General features: G+C 39.5%; 1 protein-coding gene across 6 annotated transcripts in view; it reads left to right on the top strand.

Moving 5' to 3' along the window:
- The window catches only part of LOC725803 (protein artichoke), a 199,594-nt gene that overhangs the window by 135,723 nt on the left and 49,387 nt on the right, over nt 1-14,484 (top strand). For 3 of the 6 annotated variants that reach the window (XM_006561473.3, XM_001121610.5, XM_006561471.3), the window contains exon 2: nt 11,302-11,383. The exons of the other annotated variants lie outside the window; for them this stretch is intronic. The gene's annotated coding sequence lies outside the window, so the exon portion shown is untranslated. The remainder of the gene's footprint in view (nt 1-11,301; nt 11,384-14,484) is intronic. 6 annotated transcript variants of the gene reach the window in all.

Raw genomic sequence — 14,484 nt, 5'->3', positions numbered from 1 at the left:
GACAAAAATTAAATATCACGGTTTGTTGAGAAATTTCGAGGAAAAATGTGTTCTTTTCAATTTTTCGTAACGCCAAATTATTTCCCTGCTAATAAATTCTGTAAAATTTCGCGTCCGAGATATATCAACCATTCTTATGGATCTCTAAACTAAACTTTTTCCAAACGACAAATTCATGTTAAATCGAAAAAATAACAAATAAGATTACGATTCTCTCTCTCTTTGTTGAACTTTAAAATATTCTAAATCATAACGTTATTTTCACAAACGCATATATCTAAGCATACAAATAATATATAAACAATATAAAATCCGAATAAATAAAATTTATTTAAATAATTTATCTAAATCATAACGTTATTTTCATAAACGCATATATCAAAGTATACAAATAATATATAAACAATATAAAATCCGAATAAATAAAATTTATTTAAATAATTTATCTAAATCATAACGTTATTTTCACAAACGCATATATCTAAGCATATAAATAATATATAAACAATATAAAATCCGAATAAATGAAATTTATTTAAACACGTATATATACAATATATGAATCATTCGAGCAATGATTCATTCGTAAACACGGAAGCCGACTTTCCTTTATACACAAACACGCACGTCCTCGAGCAAAATTTCTCCGTATCGGCTTTCACGATAATCCCCTTTAATCCGTGCTCGCGTCTCGTCGCGCAAGGACAACATTTCATTCGATCGCGTTCCTCGCACGAGCGAGGAAGAATATCATCGCCTCCTGTTCATACCGTTCGCGATACTCGTGGCGACGATTCACTTAACCCTCTCGATACTTTTTCCCTTCCACCCCCGCTTCCCTCAACCGAATCATCCACATCGTTCCCTCCCCCCTCGTTCGACGACAATCCTACGTAATTCCAATGGACGAACAGCCGAGGAACACGCATCCATCATGGCCAACCATCGTAACCAACCGTCTCTCTTCCTTTCCTCGTCGTCGAGGATGAAGAAGGTAAAGAAGAGGGAAGAAAGAAAAGAAAGAAGAGAAAGAGAGAGAGAGAAGAAGGGGAAAGAAAACCGTGAGTGTACGTGTTTGTGTGCGTGTTTCTTGAAAGCATGAACTTTTTACCCCCGCATCGCATTGATTGGCAGCGTGTCGGAAGGAATCGTGGAGGACCTGGCTCGCCCTCTTTTCTCTCCACCCAGCATCAACTAACGCCATCCCCCTCCCCCTCCAAAGTCGCGATTACCATTTTATCGGGTCTGATTTGCGAGCACTTTACACGAACCCCAACTCGATGGGGGGATTGCACTTACCTTGCCAGGCTTGCCTCGTCCCTCTTTCCACGATTTTAGCCACGGGGCACCAGGTGGCACGTGTGCGTGGCTGCCACACGTCTTCCGGAATGTCGAACGAAGTGGTAGTTTGTATCGTGGAGGATCTTTTATTTATTTTCTTTTCTTTTCGTTCTTTTTTCGCGAGAGTGATTCAGACAATTTGAAAGTGCACGTGTGCGGAGAATGTTTCGCGATGGAAGAGTACGGTTGTGTGATTAATATTGCGTTGTGAGAGATCGGTGTTTGTTGGGACGATTAAAAGGCGAAAAATTATGGAAACGATGTTCAGAATCGAAATTGAAGAGAAAGGAATTTTGGAAAGAAAAGAAGAGAAAGAGAGAGAGAGAGATTGATAGTTTGAAAATTTTTCAAGAGGAAAGAACGATTGAAATTTCCAATTAATAGAACGAGTTTCTTTTTCGTGCGATTTAAAATCGTTGCGTTGTTGGACGCGCTTCGACGATGTTTCAATAAAATCAATGTTTATGGATGGCAATGAACGGGATCTGGCCACGAGGATTAGCCGAGTAAAACGGGTAAAAGGGAACTCGGATTTTCGGGCGGAATCTCTATCGGCCGAATCCATTGTGGTCTTGTTCACAATGCGTGCAAAGTTTAAATTGGCGATACTAATACCCGGCGAATTTAAAAACTTCTGTCAACCGGCTTAAATTACTCGTTCGAATATTTTCATGCGCCGTTTGGATGCACATGAAGTTGGAAAAAAAAGGAAGAAACGGAGTTGGTTAAAGATAAATTGTGCAAAAATGAATACACGGAATTCGGATAAATGAATCGTGACTTTATCGTGTTCAGAAAATTCACATTCCGTGGCTCGAAAGAAGATAAGAGACAATTGGAAAGAAATAAAAATTGCATCTGTATAAAATAATTATTTTTTTTGTTAATAACAATTTCGTTGATACATTGATAAAATTTAACCCTGATTAAAATGAAACATGATGCGGTAATACGATTCATATTTCCTTGTTAAATTAGTGTTAATTGAATTTGAGATTAATTTTGAAAGAATCGAATTACGCCTATCTATCATTATATATATATTTGGTCTCATTTTAATTAGTAATATTATCAATGTATTAACAAATTTTTATTTGTTCACTAAAAAAAAAGAAAAATAAGAAATTGTATCGAGATCGAAAGAAAAACCTTTGATCTACTCGTTTGGTTGATCCAAAAAATCAATAAGATCTCGTATACAGGGATCGTAGCTCGTAATCTTTCGCATAAAGAATTGAAGGATAACTTGATATAATAGTTTCGCGTTATAAATTTCAAAAATTGAATTTAGTATCGCGTGCAATTACGTTTCGCAGTGACAATCTATCAATTTCATCTATCGCGACATTTACAAGTAAAAAAAGAATAGATGTATCGCCATGATAACGTTGTGTATCTTTATCAAAACGATCCACCATTGATATCGAATTCAATTTATCCAATATTTCCTACGATATCGATATTTATTCGTTTTTACTTTCGTCCAAAATAGTTACAAATTAGGATCCATTTTCAAATGTATTCGCAATCTCAGTGATCGATCGCAAATATCGTTGAAAATCTGATTATTCGTTCAGGAAAGTTAGATTTTTCGCGCGTGTGATAGGTTAATGATTTGGATTGAATCAAAACAGCTTTTTATTAGAAATATCTCTGATACGAAATCGTATTTCGATTATTTCTCTTCTACTAAATCGCGAAAACAAAGCGTAAATTTTTCCAAAATTTCAAAGTTCGAATTGAAAAAGAGTTATAGAGATAGTTTCAAAAAATTCCTGTGATCGATCGACACGAAATTTGAAGAGACGGTAGAAGGACGATAAATTTTAAATGTAAAATTTTAGTTTATAGTATTTATTAGTTTCTAAGATAATTTTTCATACAACAATTAAAGTTTCTCTTTTTTAAATTTCGAATTTAAGATCCATCGAGTACTTTATTCGACTTTTTTAATTACAATGAAATCTTAGAAACTAAAATTTAATAGATCTAAACTCCACCTATCCTTTATTCACTATCATTCTTCCAAATTTCGCGTCGATCGAACTCCCTAATTTTTCGAAACTTTATCTGTCAATTCTTAAAATTATACTTTTATCGTATTTCGAAAACTTGGACAATTTTGCCATTTTCTTTTTTTTTTTTTTTATTTGAAGAATAATAAATTTCGACAAAGATCGAAGAAACGATCGATATACGAACTTCATCGAAAGTCATATTGATAATTAAATGTATAATATTGTATCGCGGCAATCTCGTAAAAGATCGTTTACGCGATACCCGAGTTTATCGATTATAGTTGAAACGTTATCGCGGCGATCTTTCCACAGTATTGTTTATTCAGTCGAACGACAAATCGACCGATTCACACGTCGCTCTGTTGTTACATAAGCGGCTTGTTTGTTATCGAGAAACGCAACGTGATCCTCCAACGCGTCGCGTGTTTTTCGATGACACGTTATCAACAGGATCGTGGCCGATCATCGAGAAAGAGAGAGAGAAAAAAAAGTCGAACATTTCGAATTCATCCCAAAACTTTCATTTCCAAAAAAATTCCATTCCGTGCGATTATATTATATCTCAGCTTGATTTTGTCGAAATCAAAAGTTGAGAGGGGGGAGAGGAAATATATGTACACGTTCAATTTCTCTAATGAACTTCGAATCAACTTCATTAATGAACCCTGATGAACTTTGATTACCATAGGAAACTGTAGGATAACTTTGGTTATTAGTCGCCTTTGATGTATTTTGCGCGTCCTTGTCTCACTTGCGCCATTCCACGACAGTCGTCGCGAAATCGTTAGAAACCACTTGTCCAGGTCGAGTTATGTGGTTGAAAAGTTACGTGAATCATTAAATCTCGATCGTTTAATTCAAAAGAATGAGATATTCGCGATAAGATTAATCAACGCGTACGATACGATTTTCAAGTATCTTCTATATCGATCGAGTACATCTATCTATCTCTCTCTCTTCTCGCTCTCGTACAATTCGTAATGAATTCAGATTTATGGGAGGATTGGATTTCGCCAAATATTTATTCGCGAATAATTTATGGTAACGGTGAACGGTGTCGAGAGAGGAAAATAAGGTTGTTCAAATGAAACGAACGATATCGTTTCGAGGGGGATCCTATTAGCCCGATCGAAAGTGCACGATCTATCTGTACCTACACGCGGGAAGTTGGCCGTTCCATCGTACGTGTGACATACGCGGGGGAACTCGTTTAAAACTCGTTAAAATTTCATTGAAATTTAACCGGCGAATGCTTATCGTAATCCGAGCAGAAGAATTAATCGCAAAATTTTCTGCATTCCGCACGCCTCGTCACGGAAGCAGACAGTTGTTTGCATAAAGCATTCGAGGGCTTCGCCGACATGTTTGACATTTGCAAGGAAATGATGAGGTTTTAATGCAATAGCGCGTCTTTGAACGAGAATTTCCCCTATGTTGTTTCTGACAGTGTAGATTAATGTGACTTGATTATATATATATATGCGTGCATATATACACAAGCTTTTAATCTATCGTTTCAAATTACTCGTGAAACTTACTTTGTGTTGTCCATGGAAAGATATTTCGCGAGAGAAATTAAGACATAATCCGGCGCAACTTCTTTTTATCGCAAACGAAAAATTGCACGAGATTATCAACAGCTTTTTTCCATTTGAAACGCGTTACTCCAAATTTATATAATCTTTACGTAATTGCGTGATCCATCGCGCCACTCGAGATCGTCAAAACAATGTTTCAACCATTTTTCTTTTTTCACAAATTTTATACATCGAAGCTTCTACGTTACGCAATATTTCACGCAATATTTCTTTCCACCGGAAGAAGAGACATAATTATCTGTTAAAAAATTAACATCTATCAACGCAAACATCTACGTGATGATAACAAGAAAAAGAGATAGTAGGAAAAAATCGACGCTTCTACGTTTCGCAATATTTCGCTCTTTTTATTATTATAAAAGAGATACGTTACGATTAAAAAAATCTGACAAACATGTAACAGCATAATAAGAAAAACACTGTATCAAAAACATTCTATCTATGAATCGATTTATCGATCGTGAGTAGATCGTGGCGCGTTATCGCCTGTCCGATGCCTTTCGAAGATATCGAAGCCGATCCTCGACTCTGAGAGGACGTTCATTCGTAAGACGCGTCAAAAAAGTCGGCCACGAGTCGAAGGTGTGTCGAAAACGAGGCGGGCGAGGTTCTTCAAACAAACGTGCAGCTTGTTGTATCGGTTTGAATTTGATTGGGCGCAATGTTTGCCGATGTCTCGAGCGAAACCGCGGCTGATTTATCCCCGATATGAACGCGCGTGTCGAATCGAATTCGATCATAAACAAAGCCGGATGGAAGAAAACGCGGCGTGTAAACAACGATTTAATTCGATTCCGTAATTTTCGCGGATAGGATCGGAGGGAGAGGAGGGGGATTAATTGGGAGCGGCCCGTGATAAGCGCCCGCTTAATCGAAAGCGCGTGTCGCGTGGCGATTACGCACGATCGTTCGTTTGCCGTCAGGATTAATCGTCAAATTTTTTCTTCTTTTTCAGATGAAATCGTCAAAAGGGATTAAAAATGGGGGAGGGGGATCATTTCGCAGATTCGATTTTCGAGAGGAGAGAGAGTGCGAAATTTCGCGATTGGATGAAAGAAGGGGAGAAGAAAAAAAAAGGAACGAAAATTTATCGATCGATCGGTGCTAGTTTTTTCTCGCGCTGCGGAATATCGGTTACCGACTACCGGTAATCACCGATTCGTTCTGGTTCGGGACCAGTTCAAAAAGTCCCTGGAGAAAAACCGCGCGCGGGCCGCAATGAGACTGTTGTTGAAAATTAACGAGGCAAGCAGAGGGGTGTAGCGTGCACGCTACCCAACACAGATGGTCGCTAAACAATTATTAGCCCATTATCCCTCAGACATTAATTAAACTGTAAATTTCTGGCCCCCGTGTAATTACGTGGCCGGGTTCCAACGGAGAAGACGCGAGAAGTCGGCCGTGCTCGAATCGGCTGCCACGATTTTAAACACGAATATCGACGAGAATGAGATAATATCGAATAATTCGAACGAGAGCAAGAAATGATTTGATTTTTGGAAAAAATTGCTCGCGATAAAACATCCCGCGCCGCGGATGCGACTGGCGTAATCATCCAAGTGAAATCGTTCTTTTTTTCCTTTTTTTTTTCTACGCGACTATCGCTCGCACGAGATGCGTAATTACCTTTTGCGTAATTAGCAGGTAGACGGAGGAACAAGAGTTGGTTTCCCTAGTATTTGTTTCGCGGACCATATTCCGCGTTGCTTTATACGAAGCACGCGGCGTAACGCGAGAATAACGAGGCCACCTCTGCTCTTCCTTTCTTCCTTTTTCCTTCCTCTTTTTCCCGCTCTTTAGACAGATTTTAACGCGGATACCGTCTCTTCAAACGAGTTATTAAAGTACGGAGAACTTCCAGTTCCATTATCAACTTAGGAAAATAAAAAAATCCACGATCTCCTCGAGATCCAAATATTATTTAACCCTTTTCCAACCATATTACGTTCCAATCATACCATAACATCGAACTATCGTCTTGTGCATCGATCCTAATTTTTACGTTGCAAGTTTTGGAACCAAATCTCTGCCTCGACCCGTTTTGTCCAATAAGTGTGGAAGTTGTCGAGTGTTGGAAATCGTGGAAAAAAGGGAGGAGAAAGAGACAAGGAGAGTCGAGGTATATCGATAGGTGGACGCAAGATATGGGGTGGTTCTTAGAATTCAATCAGAGGAGAAGGGGGGGGAAAAAAGCGGTGGATGGAAATTGTTGGCGATGGCTCGTTACACGGGGGACCCCCTCCGTGAGTGATTATCGAGCCCTTGGGCCGGAATCCGATTAAACGATTTAAAATCGATGAGAGGGCTCGGCTCGTGACGGATGTAAAAGGGAGCGAGGGCTGATAGAATCGGGTAAAGGGGTGGAAACTGCACTACGGGGCGAGACGAACGGATGGACGTGCGACCGGATGGCGGCTCGCAATTACCATTCATTACTTTGTTGGGGCCAATTGACATAACTGATTGGTATTCGGCCGCCACACCACCCTCAAAGGGCCCTCTCTCTCTCTCTCTCTCACTCTCCGCACCACGAGAGAAGGGAGCACTAATGCAGTTAACCACGTCTGCGTCCAGTTACACATTCTCCTGCCCCCTGTGTGTCTAGATTGGACACGATTCACGAAATGGCCGCCGAGCAATGTCACAATGCCGTTTTTACACGATTGTCCATCGAATCATCGGTGTTGATTGTTGACTTTCACGGCCACGAAAATAGGATCGTTTGAAATTCGATCGACCTGTTACGTCACCGTTCGTTAAACGAATTTTTCTAAGAATTGTTTTCGTAAAGCAAACGTGATATATTTATTGTTACGGGGGGGATAGGCTTGGAGATGAATTTTTCTTTCTTGTACTTCAGTCGCTGCTCAAAAAGCATTTAATTTTAATATTGTTTCGCACAATAGAGATTATTCAAACAAGTCTAAGGATGATTTCTAATATTTTGGCACAATATCTAAATACAATCCATCCAATTTATAACACTTTAAACTCGGGACAGTCTAATTTTCCATCTTTTTCTTTGGGAATGTTTCGGTGCCGCCACCACCTTCGTTAAACGTATAGTGAACGTAATAAAGGGGCACGGCACGAACGAGATCCAATCAAAATTTCTCATAATTGCGAATCCTATCTCGAGTACATCTTTATTTCGCGTGGAGGGGAAATTTTCATCCGTTGCACCGCTCGAAAAACATTTAAATGCAAATTAAAGCGGAACAAAACCGCGCGTTTCATGATCAACTGTGTGACGCCCATCGATCCGTGATTAAAGGAATGGAATAATGAAAGGCGAAATCGTTGAGCGAATTCGTCGGAAGTTGCTCGTTCGAGACAATTGGCGATGTTCAAAGAGAAAGAGAAAGAGAGAGAGAGAGAGAGAGAGAGAGAAACGTTTCGGGCGTAACTTCATTACACGGCGTTTCAAACAAAAGTTCCTTTGGCTGGAAACTCGTTGGCCTGGTCGCGTTTATGATAATTAAATGACACGCTATTACCCATAAAAGCGTCGCAGCGACTATACGCGGGCGATGGTAGCCAAAGTTACTTTGGGACGCGAGTGGTAAGGCCGACGGCTAATAATATTTTAATTTTTAATATTGCAGAAATATCCGTTGAATGGGACAGTGCAAACAGTCGGGGAGAGGAATTAAAAAATGGTACATAATGGTGTCAAATGATCCCCTTTCGCCCCCTTTGTCGCCATTTTCGCGTTTCCTTGCTCGACGTTCAGTCAAGAGAGAGAGAGAGAGTTGCTTTTAATTAACTGATTAATTAGCATACGAATCTAATAAATATACATCAAGGTTTGGGGAAAATAAATTTTTGAAACGAATATTTCTAGTAGAACGAATACAGAATTTTTACAAGTTTCCTTTGATGAAACGGTGTTTAAAGAAATTTCTTGTTCAAATATATATGTTTTAATAAAAATTTATATCAATTTATATATATATGAATTGACATTTTTGAAGACAATATTTTTTTTTATATTTTAAAGGTAATATTTGCAATAATATAACATATAATATTTTACGAAAATATAAATTTCCACGAAAAAAAAAAAGGAAAAAAAGATTCATCGCTTAAGCAATGTCTGATTTAAAATGCCAATACATATATATATATATATATACATAGATATTTTTTTGCTCGGCAAATTGACTCGTGAAAGAGCGGACGAATTAAATGATACGTGTTTACTCGCTTACCCGTCGAACGCGCCGAATCAAAGCACGTGAATCTAAAAGTTATCCAGAGGGGGAAAAAAAAAAAAAAAAAAAAAAAAAAAAAGGTAAAGCAGACGATAGGAGAAAAATTGAAAGTTATTGATGGAAAAAAAAACGTTTGAGCCTCGTACCCGAAATAATAAAAAATCACCGACACGTTTTATTAGTTGTCGCGTATCCATCCACCGAGATTTCGATTTCGAACGGGCGCATTTTCGGAGGGGAGGGGATATTTTTCATGCGGGCAGAAAAAGAAAAATCTGTAAAATATCTCGCCGCTGAATTTTCGAAAAAAAAAAAGAAAGAAATTTATAATAAAACTAATTGAAAAACAATCCGATAAAAACCAACGTGTATAAACAACGTGTATCTAATCAACAAATCATTTCGATCTCTTTGATCTCTTAGAAAAAAAAAGAAAAGATCTCGCGTAAATTCTAAATTCCGTTGCGATTCATTGTAAAATATATACATATATTAAAAATTAAATCACTTACGCTCACAGTATCAAGAGAAATATCTCCATTGAGATATATCTATTGTAAAATATATATATATATTAAAAATATTAAATCATTTACGCTCAGAGTATCAAGAGAGATATCTCGTAATCCAATTATGAATTAGAAAAAAATCGAAAAATCGTTCGCTCTGAGATAATTCATCAATTTCTCCGTCTTTCGCATACACGAGCAATTTGCTCTTGGGAAAATCATTAAAACTTCCTGAACGAACGAACGAACGAACGAACGACCCCCTCCCCATCGGTCGCGGTGTCAAACGAAAGAAGTCCAAAAGATATATCTCCTCGGCGGAAGGCAAAGTTTCCCTTCCAACCTCGATTCTTAGCTTCCCTGGCTGGCACCCCAGCATCACCTATCCATCCCTGACTAAGCGATATTCTCGGGTTAAGAAACGGGTTAAAGTTAACTGATAAATAGCGGCTAATACTTCAGCCGCATCGGGCGGAATTTCGAAGACGAAGAAGCCACTCAGACTTCCGAATTCCTAGTGAAACCAGTTTTACCAGTTTAACGGCGCGAGAGGGATCCTCATCCTCGGCTCAGTTTTTCTGCATCCACCCTGTCAACGACGTTGAACGATCGTTCCCCCTCCTCCTCCTCCTCTCTTCGAGCTTCTTGCGTCTCCAAGATGACGGGCTCGATCTCGTGTCACGAGATCCTCGGTATAAAGCGTGGGAGGAGTCGAGATAACTCGAACGTATGGAATGTGGAACATTGAAAGAAACGGATTGTACCAGAAGTGGAAAGAATTAAAAAAAAAAGAAAAAACGAATAATCTCTACGAGGCTGAACGAACGAAGAAAGGGAAAGAAATCTAGAAATCTAGAAAGAGAGAGAGACAAAGAAATCGGCGATCGAAAAGCAATCAGAAAAACGCGAGAACACGGGGGCCTCGAAGGTTATATCGTAGAGCTTGGCTCGAAAATGGCTGATAATCGAGCCGATAACGGCTCCAACCGGGTGGGAAAAAAAAAAAGAAGAGAAAAAAGAACCGGGAAACTTTATCCGCGGCATGAATACTAATTGGCGACAGCGGGCGTATTCTCCCGCGGCGATCACCGCGCCCGCACTTTTCGAAAAGCTCGCCGCTTAATTCGGCCCGATGTCATTAACGTTTGTGATTCGCCGATAAATTATTCAGGGTAATTGGATCGAGAGGGGGGAAAAGGGAGGAGGTATAAAATCCAGCCGGTCAATATAGCACGACCTGGCACGACCGATCGTTGGGGGTAGAGAACCGATACACTCCCGATCGGACTCACCCTCGCGGGGGGAGAGGGACAACGTTTCACACGCTTGCAAACAGGGGAGGAAAGGGGAGAACAATCGAGGGAGGGGCGCGAGAGGGATCAGTGTTTACTATTTGCCGATAGAAACGATGGCTTATCACCGAATCGCAAAAGCGAAGGGGTAGTCGTGAGTCCTTGGAAACGCGTCGGGGCACGTGCTGCGATCATCTCGATCATCCCCTTCCACGCCCTCCCCCCCTCAATTTCGTGTTGACGGATTCGAATTAGAAGCCGTACGTACAATGCGCCGCGATGATGGAGCGCGATAGTGGAAAGATAATCGATCGGTATGTGCGTTACAGATACACACAGTGCGGGATTTCGTGGGTGAAGGAAGCTGCCGTGAGAGATATAGATATTCGCGCCCACCACGAAGGAAAGGGGGTGAGTGAGATTATTTCTTTCATCTCGATTTTGCGATAATCGCCGCTTGGATCGAGCCTCGATTCGATCGACGCTTTAATCAATCGAATCTATTATTGTTCTAATCGTTCTTCTTGAGAAACTAGAGATCTCCCCACCCTCTTCTTCTCGCGAGAGAAAAATGAAAATTGAGAGAGAGAGAGAGGATCTGTTTGAAATTGTTGGGTGGAAAATTGATGGGTGGATGGAACGAGAGGAAGGAAACGGGCGAGGAGAGAAAGACGGCTACCGGAAAGCGTCGTGAGAAGGCCGCGAATTAATTAAGAGGCTGTAGAGCGGGAAATAAGACGTGGCTTTCAGACGCGATGCTCAACGTCAAAATATTTGGCGGAGATTGCCGTGAGCGGGGACGATGCAACCCGCTCCGATATGAAATTTTGACTGCAAGTATTTTAACGTAGTTCTCTTCCGCCTCCGGTAAAATTCTGTCTTTCTTCCTTCGTCAAAGGTTTTAATTATGCGACGAGTTGGGCGAAACGATTAAATTGGCCGTTATTAACGCATAATTTCGTTCGAACGAAATCTTAACTGTTCATTCTTCTTTGTGATAACTTGTTATTATTTCACTACTTTACGCGGAATGTGCTGAAAATTTTCAGACGGAATTATATAATTTCGAGTAAAATATCTCTTCCTAGATATAAGAACCGTTTATTTATCGAATCGACGACTTTTCATCTAACTTTTCTTTAAGAAAAATTCTTTCTTTGACATAAACAGATTTTAATCCTCGAATACTTGAAAACATATTCGATAAAAATTATTTTTTTCAGTAACTAAGTTGAAATCTAGTTTCGAAATACACAAACCAACGATATTCTTTAAACAAAGAACGAAACTCTGATTATTATCGTTTATCGGCTCGATCGCATTCACTTTGCCGCTTGGGAAGAACGGATGGAGACAAAAATACGGAATGGCATTCGAGGTGGAATCGATGGGAGACACGCGCGATCGTTCATCGCGGCAACCGTTCCTGGGAGAAACGAATCACCGATTGCTGCTCCGCCACGATTGATCCTATCGTTGAAAAAGCTACGTGTGTACGCGCATCGCGCGTGACAGAACAAAAGAAAGAGCGAAAAAGAGAGAGAGAAAGAGAGAGACGTCTGTGTGTCGATCCTCGACAGGGATACGAGGCCGCGTTGCGAATACGTAACCGTGTGTACACAAACGAAGTCGATGGTGTGCGCGGGGAGGGAGGGGGCACATCTTTCCCAAGTGTCTCGGCGACGTCTGAAAGAGGAAGAGAAATAACGGGGACAAGAGACAGGAGGATAGGTTGAAGAATGTGCACTCAACGTGATTGGTGCAGCGCCGCGACACACTGGAGGCTGTCTGCATGAAAACTTGAGAATTTCCACTCGTATGCGTATATGTATATATATATATTGCTAACTCTCGCGTTTCTCTTCTCTCAGAGAATGACAAACAATATTCTCCACTTTCTCTCTTCATCGCGAGAAATTTCGAACGGCGACACCTTATTCGATCCTCGAACGCCATTAACGATCCGAAAGTGTGTATTTCACGGATTGAAATCTTGGAGGATCTCAGTTTCCTTGAAGAAAGGATAAAGGAAGTTGAAGAATTTCTGGGAATAATCGAGAACTTTGTATCATCTCATCTTAATGGACCTAATTTTTAGTCCTTCCCTAATTCAAGGCAACGACGAATATTATGGTTTTTGTACATGGTGTTTCGTTTGAATGGATCGTCTTTTTGGATGAATCATATCCACGTTTCGAGAAAAAAATTTTATTGAAAATCGAATTTGTGAACTGTGTGAATCTGTCTTCCTGTGCAACGTTCTTCGTCATTCAATTTTTAGTATTGCATTAGAAGGGGATTAATAAATTGGAGAAATTTCTGGAAAGAAAAGATTTAGAAAAACTTGGATGATCACTATTGAAACTCAAAAGGATTTATCCGAGCATGAATGATGAAAGTAGAAATTCCTTAATGAAAAAATAATAATCCTTCTGTCAATATCTGAATCACTGAATTTCGTCTGGATTTCAAATTCCCCGAACTGCCTCTAAATATCGTCTAAATATAGTTCCAAATATTAATTAGTAATTTTAATTAATCAATTGGTGATTCTTGGATTATCGGGAAGAAGAAAGATAAAATTTGCACCCCTCTCCCTCGAATATTCTCGAATTTAAGAACGGCGTAATGTAATTATTCCATGAATATTCGAAAATTGGCGGAAGGATTTTCGGTGTGCTAAATAATTCGACCATATTAAATACGCAAATGGCCGGTTAATTAACATGGCCGTTGACTGGCAGCCCACCGACCATTTTTCTTCTATAACGGTGAATGGGGGGAGGTGGGGGGAGAAATCGGGGGAATAAAAGGTAACACAGAAATTATCTCTATGCCCGATTTTACTCGTCTATAATTTATGATGCCGAATTGAATCGCAATCCCGTTTCTAATTAATTATTTTAACCGATCGCTGTAACGAACGGGATCCAATATATATATATAAATTTATTCTATAATGACTTTTTCACATTGCCGGATAACCCACACCATTTAAAACGCGATGAAAATGGGGATTTAATGATCGACCGAGATAACGAATGAGATAATCATTGGTTCGTTTATTTATCCGAATGTCTAACAAGGGACGAATTAACGAAAATTGAATCAATTTAACGTTTCGTCCGAGGATAATATAATCGAATTCTCCGACAATAAGGGGAATAGATCCAAACAAATAGCCGCTGTTGGAGAATTTTAATAGATAAATAATTATTTACCACTTTAAACGAATCGTGGCCTCGTTAAGGAATTATAGACGGATGATTATTAAATCCCCCCCGTATTGTAAATACCGAATTAATTTTTCCTCGATATGAATATGGAAGTTATTGTTATTCGTAGCATCGAAGCTTCGTTATAAAAGCTTCGTTTTACGCGTATTTCCGATCGATTCGATTCATCTAATAAGGAAGAATCGAACGAATTTTGTCCCATAATTGCATACCGAAAAATACGAGAGAAAAAAAAACCAGAACTCGACGAATCGATTATTGATAATATTAAATTTA

This window comes from Apis mellifera, linkage group LG8, assembly GCF_003254395.2.
Source record: "Apis mellifera strain DH4 linkage group LG8, Amel_HAv3.1, whole genome shotgun sequence".
In the NCBI taxonomy this organism is placed as follows: domain Eukaryota; kingdom Metazoa; phylum Arthropoda; class Insecta; order Hymenoptera; family Apidae; genus Apis; species Apis mellifera.
The sequence above is the reverse complement of the archived record's forward strand: the minus strand, read 5'-3'. Positions and strand labels throughout refer to the sequence as shown.